Source organism: Pinus tabuliformis, chromosome 4_1, assembly GCF_031772625.1.
Source record: "Pinus tabuliformis cultivar Carrire ecotype Pingquan chromosome 4_1, CPIR1, whole genome shotgun sequence".
In the NCBI taxonomy this organism is placed as follows: domain Eukaryota; kingdom Viridiplantae; phylum Streptophyta; class Pinopsida; order Pinales; family Pinaceae; genus Pinus; species Pinus tabuliformis.
Window position 1 is genome coordinate 543,400,706 of NC_142303.1, and position 18,864 is coordinate 543,419,569.

Below are 18,864 nucleotides of genomic sequence, written 5' to 3' on the forward strand. Positions count from 1 at the left end.
AACAGGGATCAAGAGAAGTTCCTATAATAAATTTTCTCCTCTTGAAAATGAAATAGAATGCTCAATCTATAACAACTTTGGTCATGAATAATTTGAATGCAGGAGCAAATTTCAGAAAACACCTCAAAAGGAGAAAACGCCATTAAATCCCAAGATATGGAGAAGGAAATAATCTCAAACAGAAAGATGTGGTATAGCCTTGTATGCAGAAGGACAAGAAAATCAGTGGTACATCGATAGTGGATGCTCCAAACACATGACAGGTGACAAAGAGAAACTTCACTCATATAATGCCTTAGAAAAGGAAAAGAATGTCTCATTTGGAAATGACACTCCAGCTGTCATAAAAGGTAAAGGTTATGTTTTCTTGAAAGAAAAGGTTAAAGCTAGAAATGTTATGTATGTAGATGGTTTAAAACATAACCTATTGAGTGTCAGTCAAATGTGTGATCAAGGAAATGAAGTGGTGTTTCGATCAAACGGATGTGTTTTTTGTGAGCTTGATATAGGAGAGACCGTGATCAAAGATACAAGAACTCCAAACAACTTATACATACTCAAAGGAGGACAACAACAATGCTATCTAAGAAAAAATGATGAAAACTAGCTGTGGCATAGAATACTGGGACATCTAAGATTTTCTCAAATAAGAAAAGCATGCAAACTCAAGGTTGTTCATGATCTTCCAAATATCAGCATCCCAGAAAATACAATATGCAAACCATGTCAAATCGGTAAGCAAACCAAATTTTACTTCATGGAAAAAGAAGGGTCAGCTAGTACGCCTCTAAAACTTGTCCATACTGATTTATGTGGACTAATAAGGAAAAAGTCACCTCGTGGAGAAGAATACTTTATTTTGTTCATTGATGATTTTTCCAGAATGTGTTGGATAGGACTTCTAAAGCATAAAGATGAAGCATTTGAAAAGTTCCAAGCATTCAAAGCTTTGGTTGAAAATGAATCAGATTGGAAAATCAAATGCCTCATATCTGATCGAGGAGGGGAATTTATATCGGATGAATTCTTTGACTTTTGTGAACAACATGGAATAAAAAGGCAATTCTCCACCACAAGAAATCCTCAGCAAAATGGTGTGATAGAAATAATGAACAGAAGAGTTCAACAAATGGCTCGAGCTATGATAAATGAATCTGGAACTCCTACAACCTTCTAGGGTGAAGCTGTATTCGCTTCCGTGACTATTCTCAACAAAGAAAATGTTCGGGTAAATAGCACTCAAACTCCACATGAACTTTGGTATGGTAAGACTCCTACTGTAAAATACTTTAAAGTTTTTGGAAGCAAATGTTTTATCAAATGAACTGATGAAAAAATTGGTAAATTTGAACCTAGAGTAGATTAAGGAATTCTCCTTGGTTATTCTTCCAGAAGTAAAGGATATAAATATTATAATAAAATACTTGGAAAAATTGTTGAAAGCATTGATGTTGTAGTTGATGAAGCATGCAAAAATCCAAAATAGATAAAATCAACAGAATATTATGACAATGAGGAAGATGGGGATTACTTTCCCACATCAAATCAAAATTATATGGAGGAAGAAACCAATGAATCACTAGAAGAAGATATAATGGTAGAAGAAAAGACTCCATCCAGGTATGTTCAGAAAAATCATCCAGAAACTCAAAATTTAGGGGAAAAGGAGGCAAGTGTACAGAAAAGAAGAACTATTACAGGGACCTCAAGCTATCTAGCATTACTATCCTCAACTGAACCTCAAAATGTAAATGAAGAATGCAAAGATGAATGTTGGGTCAAGTCCATGGATGAAGAACTTGAGAAAATTGAAAAGAATGATACTTGGGAATTAGTTCCTAGAACTCATGATAAAAATATTATAGGAACTAAATGGATATTCAAGAACAAGCTGAATGAAAATGGAGAAGTCATTAGAAACAAGGCCAGACTTGTTTTTAAAGGGTATTCTCAACAAGAAGGTATAGATTTTGAAGAAACTTTTGCACCTATTGCCAGACTTGAAGCCATAAGGATGTTTCTTGCTCTTTCCAGCTTTCATAAATTTAAAGTATACCAAATGGATGTAAAATCAGCCTTCCTTAATGGATATTTAGAAAAAGAAGTTTATATTGAATAGCCAGAAGGATTCATTCTTGGAAATGATGAAAAAAATGTATGCAGGCTCAAAAAGGCTCTCTATGTTCTGAAACAGGCTCCAAGGGCTTGGTATTACCACCTTGCACCAACAAGGTTTTACAAAAGGTTCTACAGATTGCAATCTATATACAAATATTGAAACTGATAAATTGCTAATTATTATTGTTTATGTTGATGATATCATTTTTGGTAGCAATGAAGAATCCATGAGTTAGAATTTTGCTTTAGTAATGCAGCAAGAATTTGAAATGTCCTTGCTTGGTGAACTTACCTATTTTCTTGGTCTACAAGTTCAACAAACTAAAGATGGAATTTTTCTTTCACAAACCAAATATCTCAAACAAATCTTAAAAAGGTATGGAATAGAAGATTCTAAACTTGTAAGTACCCCAATGGTAATAGGATGCAGTCTCAGCTCAAATGATGAATCAGCAGCAGTACATCAACCAACTTATAGATCCATGATTGGCAATCTGCTTTATCTAATAGGTACCTGACTTGACATCATCCATGCAGTGGGAATAGTGGGAAGATTCCAAGAAAATCCAAAGGAATCACACCTTTAGGTAGTCAAAAGAATTTTCAAATATCTTCAAGGAACTCAGGACTTTGGACTATGGTATCCTAGAGATGCAGATCTTACTCTTCATGCATATACAGATGCAGATTGGGCAGGAAGTGTTGATGATAGAAAAAGCACTAGTGGTGGTGCATTCTATATGGGTTCCAGGTTAGTGTCTTGGTTCAGCAAGAAACAACATTCAATTGCTTTATCTACAGCTGAATTAGAATATGTGGTTGTTGCATCTTCCTGCACACAACTACTTTGGATGATACAAACTTTGCAAGACATTCAGATCACATGTACTCCACCCATCTCCATTCTATGTCATAATACAAGGGACATCAGTATTTCAAAGAATCTAGTCATGCACTCCAAGACCAAGCACATACCCATCAAGTACCATTTTCTACGTGAACAAGTGCTTGAACAAAAGGTCAAATTGGAGTATGCTCCCTCTAAAGAACAGGTTGCTGATATATTCACTAAACCACTATCCAGAGAAACATTTGAATATATCAAACAAAGGTTTGGAGTAGGTTCTACATCATCCTACTGTTAAATCTAGTTTTTCAGAGGAAGGTTATTATACGCATGTTTCATGAAGTATAGTCGTGTATACATGAAATTTTATGTGGGTGAAGAAGCATATATGTTTTTTTGATAGGAAAATAGTGGTTCAGACTCTTATATGGGTGCTCTGTCTGATGTCGAAGATTATAGTCTAACGATATGTTTTGTTCATTAATTTTTATCTTACTGACAAAGATGCCTTGATTAATGACTTGTTAACAATGCACAAGTAGCACAGGTTCAGGGGAAGCATTAGCCTTCACACAAATTCTGTATTGTTGGCATTATGGTTGCTGAGTCCAGCCATGGCTTCAGATATTTATACCATTTGTTTCTTAAGTCATGTAAAAGTCTAGGGTGTGATATGACTTCTCATACATTTGAATGAGTCCTATTGGACAAATGATGTAATTTGTATCCCCACTTTGCATGGGATGGATGATATAATATTAATTGTATTTCTATCATGTACAAATAATTGGTATATCCCCACTTGGTTGGGTGGATGAGTCAAATTTGGTATATCCCCACTTGATTGGGAGATTGATGTATGTATGAGTCATTGGTGATAGGAAGGTCAAACTCACATAGTTGAGTTATAGAGTCATGTTATTCTTTTGAAAATATTTTTGCAAACTTTGGATGTGCTCAGGGGGAGCATGGATAGTTAGTGCATCACAACATGTACAATGATATCAAAACATGCACAAAAAGGGAGTTTAATCAGAGAATTCAGCATGTGCCTAGGGGAAGCATGATCAATGTTTATATTCAGCTATTCAGATATGACATTCTTCATATCAAAGGGGGAGAATATCTTGGTGCACCCATTGCCCTTGATGTCAAAGGGGGAGAGTATTTTAGTGTTTCTTGTTATCTCTAATAGTTTCTACAGCATGCAGTAATCAACACCAACAAGGTTTCCATCAAGTCCAAAGGGGGAGATTGTTGGCATTATGATACATGTGTTGTACTTGCTGGCAACCCACTTATAGTAGAACAACTCACTTGTATATGGTAACTAGATGAATCTACATAACTAGATGAATCTATAGGAGAGATATCAGATGTGACAAAGTGCATGGCAGTTCAAAGGAATCATTTCAGAAGTAATATGGAAAATTACAGTGTAACAGGTCTATTCAGAAGTAACAAGACATCGGTATAGAAGAAAAGGAAGATGGAACTTAGGTATACTGATTAGAATAAAGAATGTGAAGGACAAGGTTGATGTAAAGTAATTTAAGAAGTATACACAGGTACACTTAGTCAAAACGGCGTATACACGGTGGTCCACAGAACGAAAAGAGTGTATATGTATACACGCCCTCCCATAGGGGGAAAAGTGCATACATGTTGGAAAACCAAGGTTTTGGTCCGAGGTATTTGGTCCAAGGTATTTTGGTTCAAGGTATTGGTCCAAGGTATTTGGTTCAAGGTATTGACCCTAGGTATTTGGTCCAAGGTATTGGTCCTAAGTGGTTTTGGTCCAAGGTATTGACAAAGGATCCAAGTATATAAGGAGGAGAAGATCAAAGGGCTAAGTGCACAAGTAATGAATATATTATAAAGTATCATATCAAAAGAAAATATACATGTTATGGGTTTATGATTCTTTGCTTGATTAGACTAAATATGCACCTGAGCATTTGATGATGGATGAGATATAATGATGGATCAAGATCATAATGACTTATTATTATTAAATGATCTAATATTGGGCTAGATCTGATTATGTACACCTGTTTTATTCTTTAAATATCTTGATCTGGGTTTGTCTGAAGTCTGAAGGTGTAGCAAAGTTTTGAAGTAATTAATTTAGATCTGTACATTGGTTCGCTTTGATGAAGGTGCATATACACGCTGGTTCGGCTCTTCCAAGTAGCGTATGCAAAAGAAAAAGCTTGATTTTCAAGGATGACTAATCTATCAAATCAGTGTTGCTATTTCACTGATGTCTGTCAATGAAGTCTTCTTAGATCTGAATGTAAAACTGAATGCATAAGGAGGCTGGTATTTGATTGATTGATTGTATAAGTGATCTTTGTCACTGCCTGTGTAAAGCTCTGTAAGTTGACAGTAGATATTCAATATATTGTTGGTTGGTATAGACTTGATTCAAAAGTTTATGTTTACAGTAGTTTTGAAGATATACACAGGTTTGATTAATGGAAGTAGCGTATACATGCAGTTTGGGTTCAGCCAAGTAGCGTATACACTCTAATGCATGATTTTTGAGGTTACAGCTGGTTCTGAATGATGATGTATGGTTCTGGTTTCAGCACAGCGTTCTAGTGTCAATAATCTGATTGTTCATATTAATTGAAAGTTGGTTGACGCAGTTTAAGTTTAAAAAGTTTTTGATGGGTCCAGTATGAAAATTGGATGAAACATGGCCTTTAGATTGTGGTGTTGTGATCTAGGAGTATCCAGTCTGAAAATTCATGAAACGTGGTCCCTGGACGAATAAAGAAGGTCATAGCCTTCTATAGGTCGATGCCTACGTACTAGTAATCATATTGGCTAGTACAAGAGCTAGGGGGTTGTAGCTCCCTTTCAGTAGAAGCTAGAAAATGAGAGAAGGTTGTAGCCTTCTACAGGTGGGTGCCTCTGTATTGGTATGAGTCTGCACTAGTACAAGATTGTAAGAAAATTTTCTTATTATTAAAATAAGACAGAGACGAAAGCAGTAGGTGGTTTTCACCCACATTGGGTTTCCACCTTAAATCTTGGTGTTCATGTGTTTTGCTTATGTGTGATTCTTTATTCTGCTTTTACTGCACTGTCTAATAAGTTACTGATGTACTAGTTTAAGATCAACACATGTTAAATTGTCTAAATCACAAGTTCTCTGGATATACGATGGTTTCTTTAATCATAGTTGTGTGTATACGCTAGTTCACTTCACTGAAGTAGTGTATATAATTTTTTTTGGGAAATAAAATTACTGATCTGATAATACTGATTCACCCACCTCTCAGTATTATTTCCAACAAGAAGGCACATCCAAGTCTTGGTTTTGCGGTGGTTTTAAGTGTTAATGAGACAAGGTGCATTAAGGCCAAAAACAAAGAAAAGGAACCAGGATAGGTAGGTAGTGTTATGGCGTTATAAGTCATCCCAACAGGCTATTTATTGACCAGTGGCTACAATGGTTGGGCCCACAGGATACGTCATCTTGCAAGGGAGGCCCCGGAAAGATTTAAATGGCACAATATAAACGCATTAGGCTAAAGACATTGGGGGCTAAAGTAAAGCCCATAACATGGTCCCATGTGTGGTTGGTGACCAAGAGCATGGAGGAAAATAAAGGTAGGTTGGAGGAAAAGTTTGGGGACTCAAGTAAAGCCCGGGACATGGTTTTGTACAGTTGGATGACCACAGTCAGAGAGGAAGATAAGACCTCAAGGCTTAAAGGTAAAGACGCACCCATGAGCCACTTCTTGATGTTTTTGCATGTACTTATGTCTAAGGGACTTATGAAAAAATACAAATGAAAAAGTTGTGGGCTAAGGGCTTGGAGCACAGTGTTAAAGACATTGAATGGGTCGTCAACTATTTGGTTAAATCTCTTTATATTTTGCGGATATGCGGAAAATGGCCACTCACCATAAGTTGGTTATGTAGGCATGGATGAGTCAGAAGTTGCTTAAAAGCTTAGCACCTATGATCATGAAAACAAGTTGGAAGCTAGAATTAAGAATTGAAGTCAAAGGAAATTGTTGAGAAAGTATTAGTATAAGGAAAAAAGGACCACGATGCACAAAATTCATTAATGGTGCATGGCCTTAACAAAATTTGTCATCCTTGATCTTCCTTGCACACTATTAAGAATTAAAATGGATAATATTGTTGGGTGTAGAATATTTGATCATAGATAAAATGAGCCATGCCTAAAGTACAATATGAGTTCTCTAATCAATTAATGAGGATGGAGAGACTTGCTTAAATACATAGTTTGACTGAGAATTATTTCTCAATATGAAGAAATGATCAACATCCCATTCCCAGTATTTAATGGTTTTGTAGTTCCCATGTAATTAGATTCCATAACAAAATGGAGAGCTATACAGAAGTAGGCCTTTGGTAGTGTGGATGACAACAGAGACAACATCGTTCATTGTGTGACAGTGGAACAAAGCCAAGGATTGTAATTGTGCAATGGGGGAAATGCAACTTAATTAAGTGAGCCAAGTAGAGAGCTATGACTGTGTGAGTGGTTCTAAGAGAAGGCCGAGTGTTCTTGTGCTCCAGAGGAAGGCCAAGAGTGTACATGAGTTGTTGTGAGAAGCCAAGAGAGCTTATGGAAAGAAGGGGTTGAGAGTTTAGTATATGACGTTGAGAGAATAGGGCTGAGAATATTGTGCCACTGCAAAATGAGTAGAGGACAGAGTGCAACATGGGTTGAATATAGAGGAGGTTTCAGAGAAGAGCAAAGTGTTGAAACATGGCAGAATGATTGTTAAGGACAATAAACACTAGCTCTTTATTGAGTGTGAGTTGGAGCCTACAAACTAGAGAGCTAGTGCTTCCATCTAGTGGGTATCCAAAGAAATCTTAGGGGTTGGTGCCTTCTGGAAGTTGGTGCTTGCATAAATCCAAGGAGCTGCAAGTTGGTACTTGCAAAAATTCCTTGAATTTGGTGCTTCATTTGGTGCTTCTGGTAAGCTAATCAGGTGTCTGCAAAAAAAGGGAGTTGATGCTTCCTGCTAGTGGGTGCTAGCAAACAATAAAAGGGATTCAGTGCTTCCTGCGAGTGGTGGCTCACAAACATATTGATGTAATAGAGCAAGAGATCTTATTAACATCATACAAAAAACAATGTTTGGTGGTTTTTATCTCAGAAGGGTTTCCAAGTTAAACCTATGTGTCTCAAGTGTTTGTTACTCATGATGTGTGTGTTTGTGTTGTTTCATATGGATGCTATTATGATTTGCTAATGGTTTCTCACACAATGGATGTCGAGTTTGAATGTTGTATATAAATTGGCATAAAAGTTTAAATTAGCCTTAATACCAATTCACCCACCTCCCTCTCAGTATTAACATTGTTTCCAACATTTTATGTATTAAGTAACCAGGGACCAACACAGAGGTTTGCATTATAAAATAAAGTTCTTGAGTATTATTGCTAAACCAGGTTTATGGTATTGATTTTTATCATGTAGTGAAGGTGTGTCGTAGCGCTAAAAGATAAAGTGTGTGGGCCAAGATTTAAATCACGGTGTTGATTTGTAGCGGATTTGTATTAAATGGCTTTGGGCCTATGTTAAAGTGCTTTGGCCACATAGATGAATGGGTTGGTAGCTATATTTGGAAACACTTTTATAAAAGCCTTTGGGCTTTGGCATGAATGAGTCAATAGCTTTGAGTTTGGAAATTATGCTAAACAGAACAACGAGGCCCAAAATTTCTAAAACATAGCTAAATATCAAGTGGAAGCATTTAGTGGCACAGATGCGTTAGGCAGATTTTTTAGTATTTTTTCCAAAAATAGTGGCAGCTAAAGTTGGAACTGGAATAAAAATTGTAGCTAAATCCTATACAATTTTCAAATTGCCAGAATAAGCAAATTTGATTAGTTTAACTTGTATAAACAGGTGCTCAATATCTAATGACTTGAAGAATAGACTTAGAAGACTAAAATGAACACGACAAAGGAAAAAATTAGAAACTCATGCAAAGATTCAAAGTGGAGTTAACTAAAATATCATGCCAAAACTAATCAGTCAAAAATATTTATAAGCAGAATTGATTGAGGAATCTTGCAAGACTTGGTGCAAGAATTTATGGTGAAGTGAGATGTTGATGTGTGGGTGTGATGGTGTATTTCTTAGTAATCACAAATTGTTGAAGATGGTGTTGCAAAAATTGTTTTATTGTTTCAGAAGAAGTGCCATTCATGGTCCTAGCATGAAAATGGATGAAAAATGAATCATTGATGTCAAGAAAGTTTTGGCTTGCTAATAAAGAGTTGTAGCTCCCAGTAGGTGCTGATAAATATTTGGGGTTGTAGCTCCACTTAGTTGTAGTTGATAAATTAGGGAGTTTCATCTTCCTACTGGTTGTAACTTTCCTTGTGAAGAAGTTGAAGAGCAGTTTGAAGAATTTGTGTGTTCCTTGTGTAACTAAAATTATTTCATGTCATTCTCATATGAATGAATTGTTGAAGTTATTTATGATATCCTAATATCATTGAATAACTAAAATAAATTGTTTAAATTCCTACAACAATGATTTACCTTGCCATCTCAGTGTTGCCTTAGTTTCTAACAACTCCATTCTTCTTTGAGACAAGTAAGAAAAATTGGTTATCCACTTCCTTCTACATAATTCGTAATAGTTTGTTAGTCACTAGTTATATGGATATCCCAAATTTCACTTCAATGGCTAACTCAAATCAAAAATTAAGACTAACTTATGTAGGTTTTAACCCCGTACAGAAATTACCTGCATACGAATTCTAAGAACAGAAAATAAACAATGCAACAACATAACACATAAAACACATATACACAGAGATTTTCCCCTGGATCCCAAAATTGAGACTACCAACTTGACTTTTCATTATGTTCCTTTCAATGTTACAATACATATATATACATTCCAAATCATCCAACACCATCGCGCCCAAAACCATGTGCAAAAGCCATGCACAAAACCATAGGTAGGTTTGCCCCACCTAATATAGGGTCCAAAAAAATTTCCCTGAGGCGCTGCCCCGGACCCCGTAGAGGGGCGCTACCCACCCCCCTCAAACCCCCTCTCACCCCCCCACTACGCAATCGGCACAACAAAGGGGGGACTCCAGCCCCCCGGTTAACTACGTCAGCTAGTCGTGGAAAGAATATAACACAACCCAACATTCTCCCACTTGTTGTTTTCTTTCCATAGGGGGCCACAGGAGAGCTTAGTCATTTATCCACCCCTGTAATGCCCATTGTTTCTCTACACCAAGAGAACTTCTCAGAGCTCACAGATTTTGTTAATGCATCTGCAATATTCTTCAAAGTGCATGCCTTTATCAACAACACCTTTTTTTCTTCTATCATATTCCTCGCAAAGTGATACCAAACATCAATTTGCTTTGTCTTTGAATGGTAAGCAAGGTTCTTTGCCAAGAAAATTGCACTTTTTCTGTCACATTCTATCCTTATAACTCCCTGTACTAACCCCATACTTGAACACAATCTCTGCAACCAAACTTCTTCCTTTCTTGCATGAGTGGCTGCCATGTATTCTACCTCTGTAGTTGATAATACCACTACAGATTGTTTCTTACTCATCGAACTAACTGCACCTCCAAATACGTTAAACACATACCTACTTGTAGATATTCTCTGATCTAGATCTCCAACCCACTCTGCATCAACAAGGCCACGAATATCCAAAATTTTGTCCAATCCTAGTCTTCCTTGGTAGCACAAACCATAATCACTAGTGCCACGCAAATACTTGAAAACCCGCTTCACTTATGTCCAATGCTCCTTCCCTGGTTTTCACATAAACCTGCTCAATACTCCCACTACATGTGCAATGTCTGGTCTAGTATAGATCATCGCATACATCAAGCTACCAACTGCACTTTCATATGGAACACGAGACATGTCCTCTTACTCTTCTTGTGTCTTGGGACACTGTTCAGCAGATAACTTTACACCTACAGGAATAGGAACCTTCACTAATTTACTATCCTGCATATTAAACCTCTGCGATATTGTCTCGACATACTTCCTCTGGTTTAACCAGAGCTTCCACTTTTCCCGATCTCTTTTAATTTCCATGCCCAAAATATAGTTTGCAGCACAAAGATCTTTCATGTCGAATTTGGAGGACAATTGGGTCTTCAGATCTTGGATAATTTCTTTGTCATTTATAACCAGCAACATATCATCCACATACAGGACCAAATAAATAACACGGTCACCAATTAATTTAAAATACACACATTTCTTTGATTTGCTTCTAGTGAAGCCAAGTCCCCGTATAAATGTATCAAGTATTTTATACCACATCCTTGGTGACTATTTTAGCTCATACAAAGACTTCTTTAACTTGCATACCAGTTCTTTCTTACCCTTCACTGTGTAGGTTTTAACCCCGTACAGAAATTCCCTGCATACGAATTCTAAAACACAGAAAAATAAACAATGCGGGAGCATAACAAACACATATACACAGAGGTTTTCCCCTGGATCCCAAAAACGGGACTACCAACTTGATTTTTCATTATGTTCCTTTCAATGTTACAATACATATTTATACATGTCGAAGCGTCCAATACCATGGACCAAAAACCATCACGTCCAAAACCATGGACTGAAAACCATCGCGTCCAAAACCATGTGCGAAAACCATGCACAAAACCATAGGTAGGTCTGCCCAACCTAATATAGGGTCCAAAAAAAAATCCTCGGGCCGTTGCCCCAAACCCCATAGAGGGGGGATACCCGCCCCCCTCAAACCCCCTGTGACCCCCTTGCTGCGTAGTCGACGCAACGAAGGGGGGGCTCCGTGTCCCCTCTAACCCCCCGGTTAACTCCGTGGGCTAGTCATGGAAATAATATAACACAACCCAACATTATCCCACTTGTTTTTTTTTCCACAGGGGGCCACAAGAGAGCTTAGTCATTTATCCACCCCTGCAACACCCATTGTTTCTCTACACCAAGAGAACTTCTCAGAGCTCACAGATTTTGTCAATGCATCTACAGTATTCTTCAAAGTGTCCACCTTTACCAGCAACACCTTTTTGTCTTCTATCATATCCCTCACAAAGTGATACTGAACATCAATGTGCTTTGTCTTTGAATGGTAAGCAGGGTTCTTTGCTAAAAAAATTGCACTTTGGTTGTCACAGTCTATCCTTATAGCTCCCTGTACTAACCCCATATTTGAACACAATCTCTGCAACCAAACTGCTTCCTTGCTTGCATGAGTGGCTGCCATGTATTCTGCCTCTGTAGTTGATAGTGCCACTACATATTGTTATTTACTCTTCCAACTGACTGCAACTCCAAAGAGGTTAAGCACATACCCACTTGTAGATCTTATCTGATCTAGATCTCCAGCCCCGTATGCATCAACAAAGCCATGAATATCCAAAACTCTGTCCAATCCTATTCTTCCTTGGTAGCATAAACCATAATCACCATGCCACGCAAATACCTGAAAACCCACTTCACTATTGTCCAATGCTCCTTCCTTGGTTTTGATATAAACCTTCTCAATACTCCCACTGCACATGCAATGTCTGGTCTAGTACATACCATCGCATACATCACACTACTGACTGCACTTGCATATGGAACACGTGACATGTCCTCTTTGTCTTTTTGTGTCCCCGGACACTATTCAATAGATAACTTTACACCTACAGGAATAGGAACCTTCACCGGTTTACTATCTTTCATATTAAACCTCTATAGCATTGTCTCGAAATACTTCCTCTGGTTTAACCAGAGCTTCGTCTTTTCCCGATCTCTTTTAATTTCCATGCCCAAAATATAGTTTTAGCACCAAGATCTTTCATGTCAAATTTGGAGGACAATTATGTCTTCAAATCCTCGATAACTTCTTTGTCATTTACAGCCAGCAACGTATCATCCAAATATAGGACCTGATAAATAACACGGTCACCAATTAATTTAAAATACACACAATGATCTACTTTGCTTCTGGTGAAGCCAAGTCCTGTATAAATGTATCAAATTTTTGATACCACATCCTTGGTGATTGTTTTAATCCATACAAAAACTTCTTTAAATTTCAAATGGTTATTTCTTACCCTTCACCACAAAACCTTTAGGTTGGTTCATGTGGATCTCCTCTTCCAGATCCCCATGAAGAGATGATGTCTTCACATCCATCTATTCTACCTCAAAATCAAAAGCAACAACAATAGATAAAAGTAATTTAATAGAAGCTACCTTGGCAAAAGGAGAAAAAATATCACCAAAATCAATTCCCGACACCTAGGAATAACCTTTTGCTAACGACCAAGCTTTGTATTTCTCCACCTTTCCTTTTGCATTTGTCTTCTTCTTGAACACCCATTTCCTGCCAATGGGTTTCCTTCCAGCCAGCAACTCCACCAAATCCCAAGCCTCATTTTTGTGCAAAGATGCCATTTTATCAACCATGGCCTCTTTCCAGAGTTTGCCATCCTTTGAATCTACTGCTTCCTTCACAATTATCGGATCTTCATCAGTAACAGATAAAGAAAAATTTGAACATAATGCAGATGGACTATACCTTTCTGGCTGCCTTCTTTCTCGAACTGATCTTCTTACACCCGAAGTTTGTGGCTCTTCATCTTCTGATTCCTCCTCTGTTGTAGAGTCTGATTCTTCCTCCTTAAGCTCAAACTCTATCTTTTCAGGTTCCTTTGACGGGACTTCATGTTTAATAATATCTTTCACCTCTCTAAACACCACATCTCGGTTGTACACAACCTTCCTTGTTACTGGGTTCCAAAGCTTATAACCCTTTAAACCATCCTTATACCCAATAAAGATGCACTTTTCAGATTTACTATCCAACTTGGTTCTTTTCTCCTTTCAAACATGTACATATGCATCACATCAAAATACCCTCAGATGTGAAAGAGAGGGTTTCTTACTAGTCCATACCTCTTATGGAGTCTTATCTTCCAACGCTAATGAAGGTGATCTGTTGACCAAGTAACATGTAGTCTCCACCACCTCTGCCCAGAATTCATGTCGTAACCTGGCACCATTGATCATGCTTCTTGCCCTTTCCATCAACGTCTTGTCCATTCTTTCTGCAACTCCATTTTTCTCAGGTGTGTATGTAGTCTTTTTCCATGATATACCACACTTCTTACAGAATTCTTCAAATTCCTTACTGCAAAACTCTCCACCATTATCTTTCCTCAACACCTTTATCTTCTTCTCTATCTGGTTTTCCACCAGAGCCTTAAATTCTTTAGACCTTTCAAAGATTTCAGATTTCTTTTTAAGGAAATATATCCATGTATTCCTTGAGAAGTCATCTATAAATGATACATAGTACACAAACTTACCCAGTGATGGAACCTTCACAGGTCCAAACACATCACTGTGCACAAGCTCTAATATCTGTTTTGCCCTCCTACCACCAGAGGGGAAACTCACCCAATTCTGCTTCCCATATACACAATTTTCACAAAATCAAAATCCATAGAGCTATTACTCATACCTTCTACCATACCTTTACCATGAAGTATTCCAAGGCCTTTCTCTCCAATATGTCAAAGCCCTTTATGCCACAGCATGGTCTTCTCTCCATAGACCACTAGATTTTTTGCTCCACTTTTAGGAACCACAGAATTGTTGCACCCATCAATAACAGTGCTACCTTGCAGCTTGTACAGAAATCCAATCCGAACTCCCCACATCAATACCAGTGCTCCTCGAACCATCTTGCAGCTATCCTTCTCGAACACTGTTTTTACACCTGCATCATCCAGCTTACTTACAAAAATCAGATTTCTAGCCAATGCAGGAATATGCAAAACGCCCAGAAGTGTTCTAACCCTTCCACCTCGCAACTTCATTTTTACTATTCCATGACCAACGATTCTAGCCTTCCTGTCATCCCCCAATAATACATCACCACCATCATATTTCTCATACTCATAGAACCACTCTCTATGGGGAGTGAAGTGAAAGGATGCACCTGAGTCAATCAACCATGCCTCATGATCTACATGTGTACTTGAAGAAGCCAAGTACACATCCCCACCTTCATCTGAGGTGGTTTTTGCCTCTGCAGAAGGAGCATCATCAGATCCCTTTCTTTTTTCAGGGGCTTTATATTTACACTCCCTTTTGTAGTGCCCTTCCTTTCTGCATTCCAGCATACCACCTTTACAGGTTTTCTTGGAGATTTAGATCTTCCTCTAGATTTAGATCTCCCACTCAATGAATTATTTTTATTTCTTTTCTAGGACCATCCTTGTATAGACAAGGCATCACCATTTTGGCTCTCCATATTTTTCCGTCTCATCTCCTCCATCAAGAAGGATGAGACTATTTCATCAAACTGCAAGGCAGTTGCATAATAACCAGACTATCCCACGAATTTGGTAGAGAACACAACAAACTGATGCACTTATCTTCATTTAAAATTTTAATATCAACAGATAATAACTGACTTACCATAGTATTAAATTCATTTAGATGCTCTATCACCGAGTCTCCATCTTTCATCCTCAAGTTATACAACTTTTTCTGTAGGAACAATTTATTCCCCAGAGACTTATATTGGTACAAAGTCCCTAACGTGTCCCACAAAGCCTCCATCGTAGCTTCCCCTGATACATTCAGCAATACTCAATCTAAGACACACAATAATATTGTGCTCTTTGCCTTCTAATCCAACTTCTTCCATTCTTCATCGGACAGTCCCATTGGTTTAGTACTCGGATCTACCACGTTCCACTGATCTTTATCCACCAATAGATCCTCCATATTGAGTTTCCACAACTCAAAACTCTGACCATTAAATTTCTAGATCTCTATTTTCCACTGCTTGCCATCTTCTTTCACCACCAGAATCGATCTGGTAGATCTCCCACTGAACAGGGTTTACCACAGGCCCGAGCGAAACCCCTCAGCAAAAAAGGTGTCCCCTTGAAGCCAAAACAACTCCAATACCAAATGTAGGTTTTAACCCCGTACAGAAATTACCTGCATACAAATTCTAAAACACATAAAATAAACAATGTGAGAGCATAACACATAAAACACATATACACAGAGATTTTCCCCTAGATCCCAAAACCGGGACTACTAGCTTGACTTTTCATTATGTTCCTTTCAATGTTACAATACATATTTATACATGCCGAAGAGTCCAATACCATGGACCGAAAACCATCACGTCCAAAACCATGGACCGAAAACCATCGTGTCCAAAGCCATGTGCAAAAACCATGCACAAAACCATAGGTAGGTCCACCCAACCTAATATAGGGTCTAAAAAAAAAAATTCCCCGGGGCGCTACCCCAGACCCCATAGAGGGGGGATACCCATGCCCCTCAAACCCCCTTGTGACCCCCCTGCTGTGCAATCAGTGCCACGAATCGGGGACTCCGTCCACCCTCTAACCCCCACCTGCCCCCCCCCATTAACTACGTAGGCTAGTTGTCGAAAGAATATGATACAACCCATCATCATCCACATACAGGACCAGATAAATTACAAAGTCACCAATTAATTTAAAATACACACAGTGATCTGCTTTGCTTCTGGTGAAACCAAGTCCCCGTATAAATGTATCAAATTTTTGATACCACATCCTTGGTGACAATTTTAGCCCATACAAAGACTTCTTTAACTTGCATACCAGTTCTTTCTTACCATTCATTGCAAAGCCTTCAGGTTTCTTCATGTAGATCTCCTCTTCCAGATCCCCGTGAAGAAATTTTGTCTTCACATCCATCTGTTCTACCTCAAAATCAAAAGTAGCAACAACAGATAGCAGTAATCTAATAGAAGCTACCTTGGAAACAGGAGAAAAAATATCACCAAAATCAATTCCCGACACCTGGGAATAACCATTTTCTACCAACCGTGATTTGTTTTCTCCACCTTTCATTCTACATTTTTCTTCTTCTTGAACACCCATTTGTTTCCGATGGGTTTCCTTCCAGCTGGCAACTCCACTAGATCCCAAGCCTCATTTTTGTGCAAAGATGCCATTTCATTAACCATGGCCTCTTTCCAGAGTTTGCCATCCTCTAAATCTACTACTTCCTTCATAGTTCTGGCATCATCACCAGTAATAGATAAAGCAAAATTTGAACAGAAAGCAGATGGCCTATACCTTTTTGGCTTCCTTCTTTCTCAAAATGATCTTCTCACAACCAAAGTTTATGGCTCTTCATCTTCTGATTCCTTTTCTACTGTAGAGTTTGATTCTTCCTCCTTCAGCTCAAACTCTATCTTCTTAGGTTCCTTTGATGGGACTTTATGTTTAATAACATTTTTCACCTCTCTAAACACCACATCTCAGTTGTACACAACCTTCCTTGTTACCGGGTTCCAAAGCTTATAACCCTTTAAACCATCCTTATACCCAATGAAGATGCACTTTTCAGATTTACTATCAAACTTTGTTCTTTTCTCCTTTGGAACATGTACATATGCATCACATCCAAATACTCTCAGATGTGAAAGAGAGGGTTTCTTACCAGTCCATACCTCTTGTGGAGTCTTATCCTCCAACACTGATGAAGGTGATCTATTGACCAGGTAACATGATGTCTCCACCACCTCTACCCGTTATTCCTATCCTAACCTGGTACCACTGAGCATGCTTCATGCCCTTTCCATCAACATCTTGATCATTCTTTCTGAAACTCCATTTTTCTCAGGTGTGTATGGATTAGTCTTCTATCATGCTATACACAATTTTCACAGAAATCAAAATCCATAGAGCTATTAGTCATACCTTCTACCATACCTTTACCATGAAGTATTTAAAGGCCCTTCTGTCCAATATGACCAAGCCTTTAATGCCATAGCAATGTCTTTTCTCCAGAGACCACTAGATTTTCTACTCCACTTTTAGGAACCATAGAACTATTGCACCTATCAATAACAGTGCTACCTTGCAGCTTTCACAAAGTTCCAATCTGAACTCCCCACATTAATACCAGTGCTCCTCGAACCATCTTGCAGGTATCTTTCTCAAACACTGTTTTTACACTTACATCATCCAACTTGCTTATATAAATCAAATTTCTGGCTAATGCAGCAATATGCAGAACACCCAGAAGTTTTTTAACCCTTCCACCTTGCAATTTCAACTTTACTTTTCTGCGACCAATGATTCTAGCCTTCCTATCATCCCCTAAGAAGACATCACCACCATCATATTTCTCATACTTGCAGAACCACTCTTTATGGGTGAAGTGAAAAGATGCACCTAAGTCAATCAACCATTCCTCATGATCTATATGTGTACTTGAAGAAGCCAAGTACACATCCCCACCTTCATCTGAGGTGGTTTTCACCTCTACAAAAGGAGCATCATCAAATCCCTTTCCTTTCTTGGGAGCTTTAGATTTACAGTCCCTTTTGTAGTGCCCTTCCTTTCCTGGAGATTTAGATCTCCCTCTATAATTATATCTCCCACTCGATGACTTATTTTTGTTTTTTTTCTGGGATCGTCCTCATACAGACAAGGCATCACCATTCTTTCTCTCCATATTTTTTCATTTCATCTCCTCCATCAGCAAGGATGAGACAATTTCATCAAACTGCAAGGGAGTAGCATTGCTACCTATTGCAATAACCAGACTATCCCACGAATCTGGTAGAGAACACAACAAACTGATGCACTTATCTTCATTTGAGATTTTAATATCAACAGATAATAACTAACCTACCATAGTATTTGATCCAGGTGGCTCCAGAGACACACGTAAGAGAAAGAGGGCTTATGAAAGCTCAAAAATCAAAGTGTCTAGATTATGCTCGAACTAGGTTCATGTTAAAGATCTCATCGTCGTGATTGTGGTGATCCGAACAGTTCGTCAATCTAAATCCGGATGAAGAAGATAGAGGTAGTCAAAGTTGGGT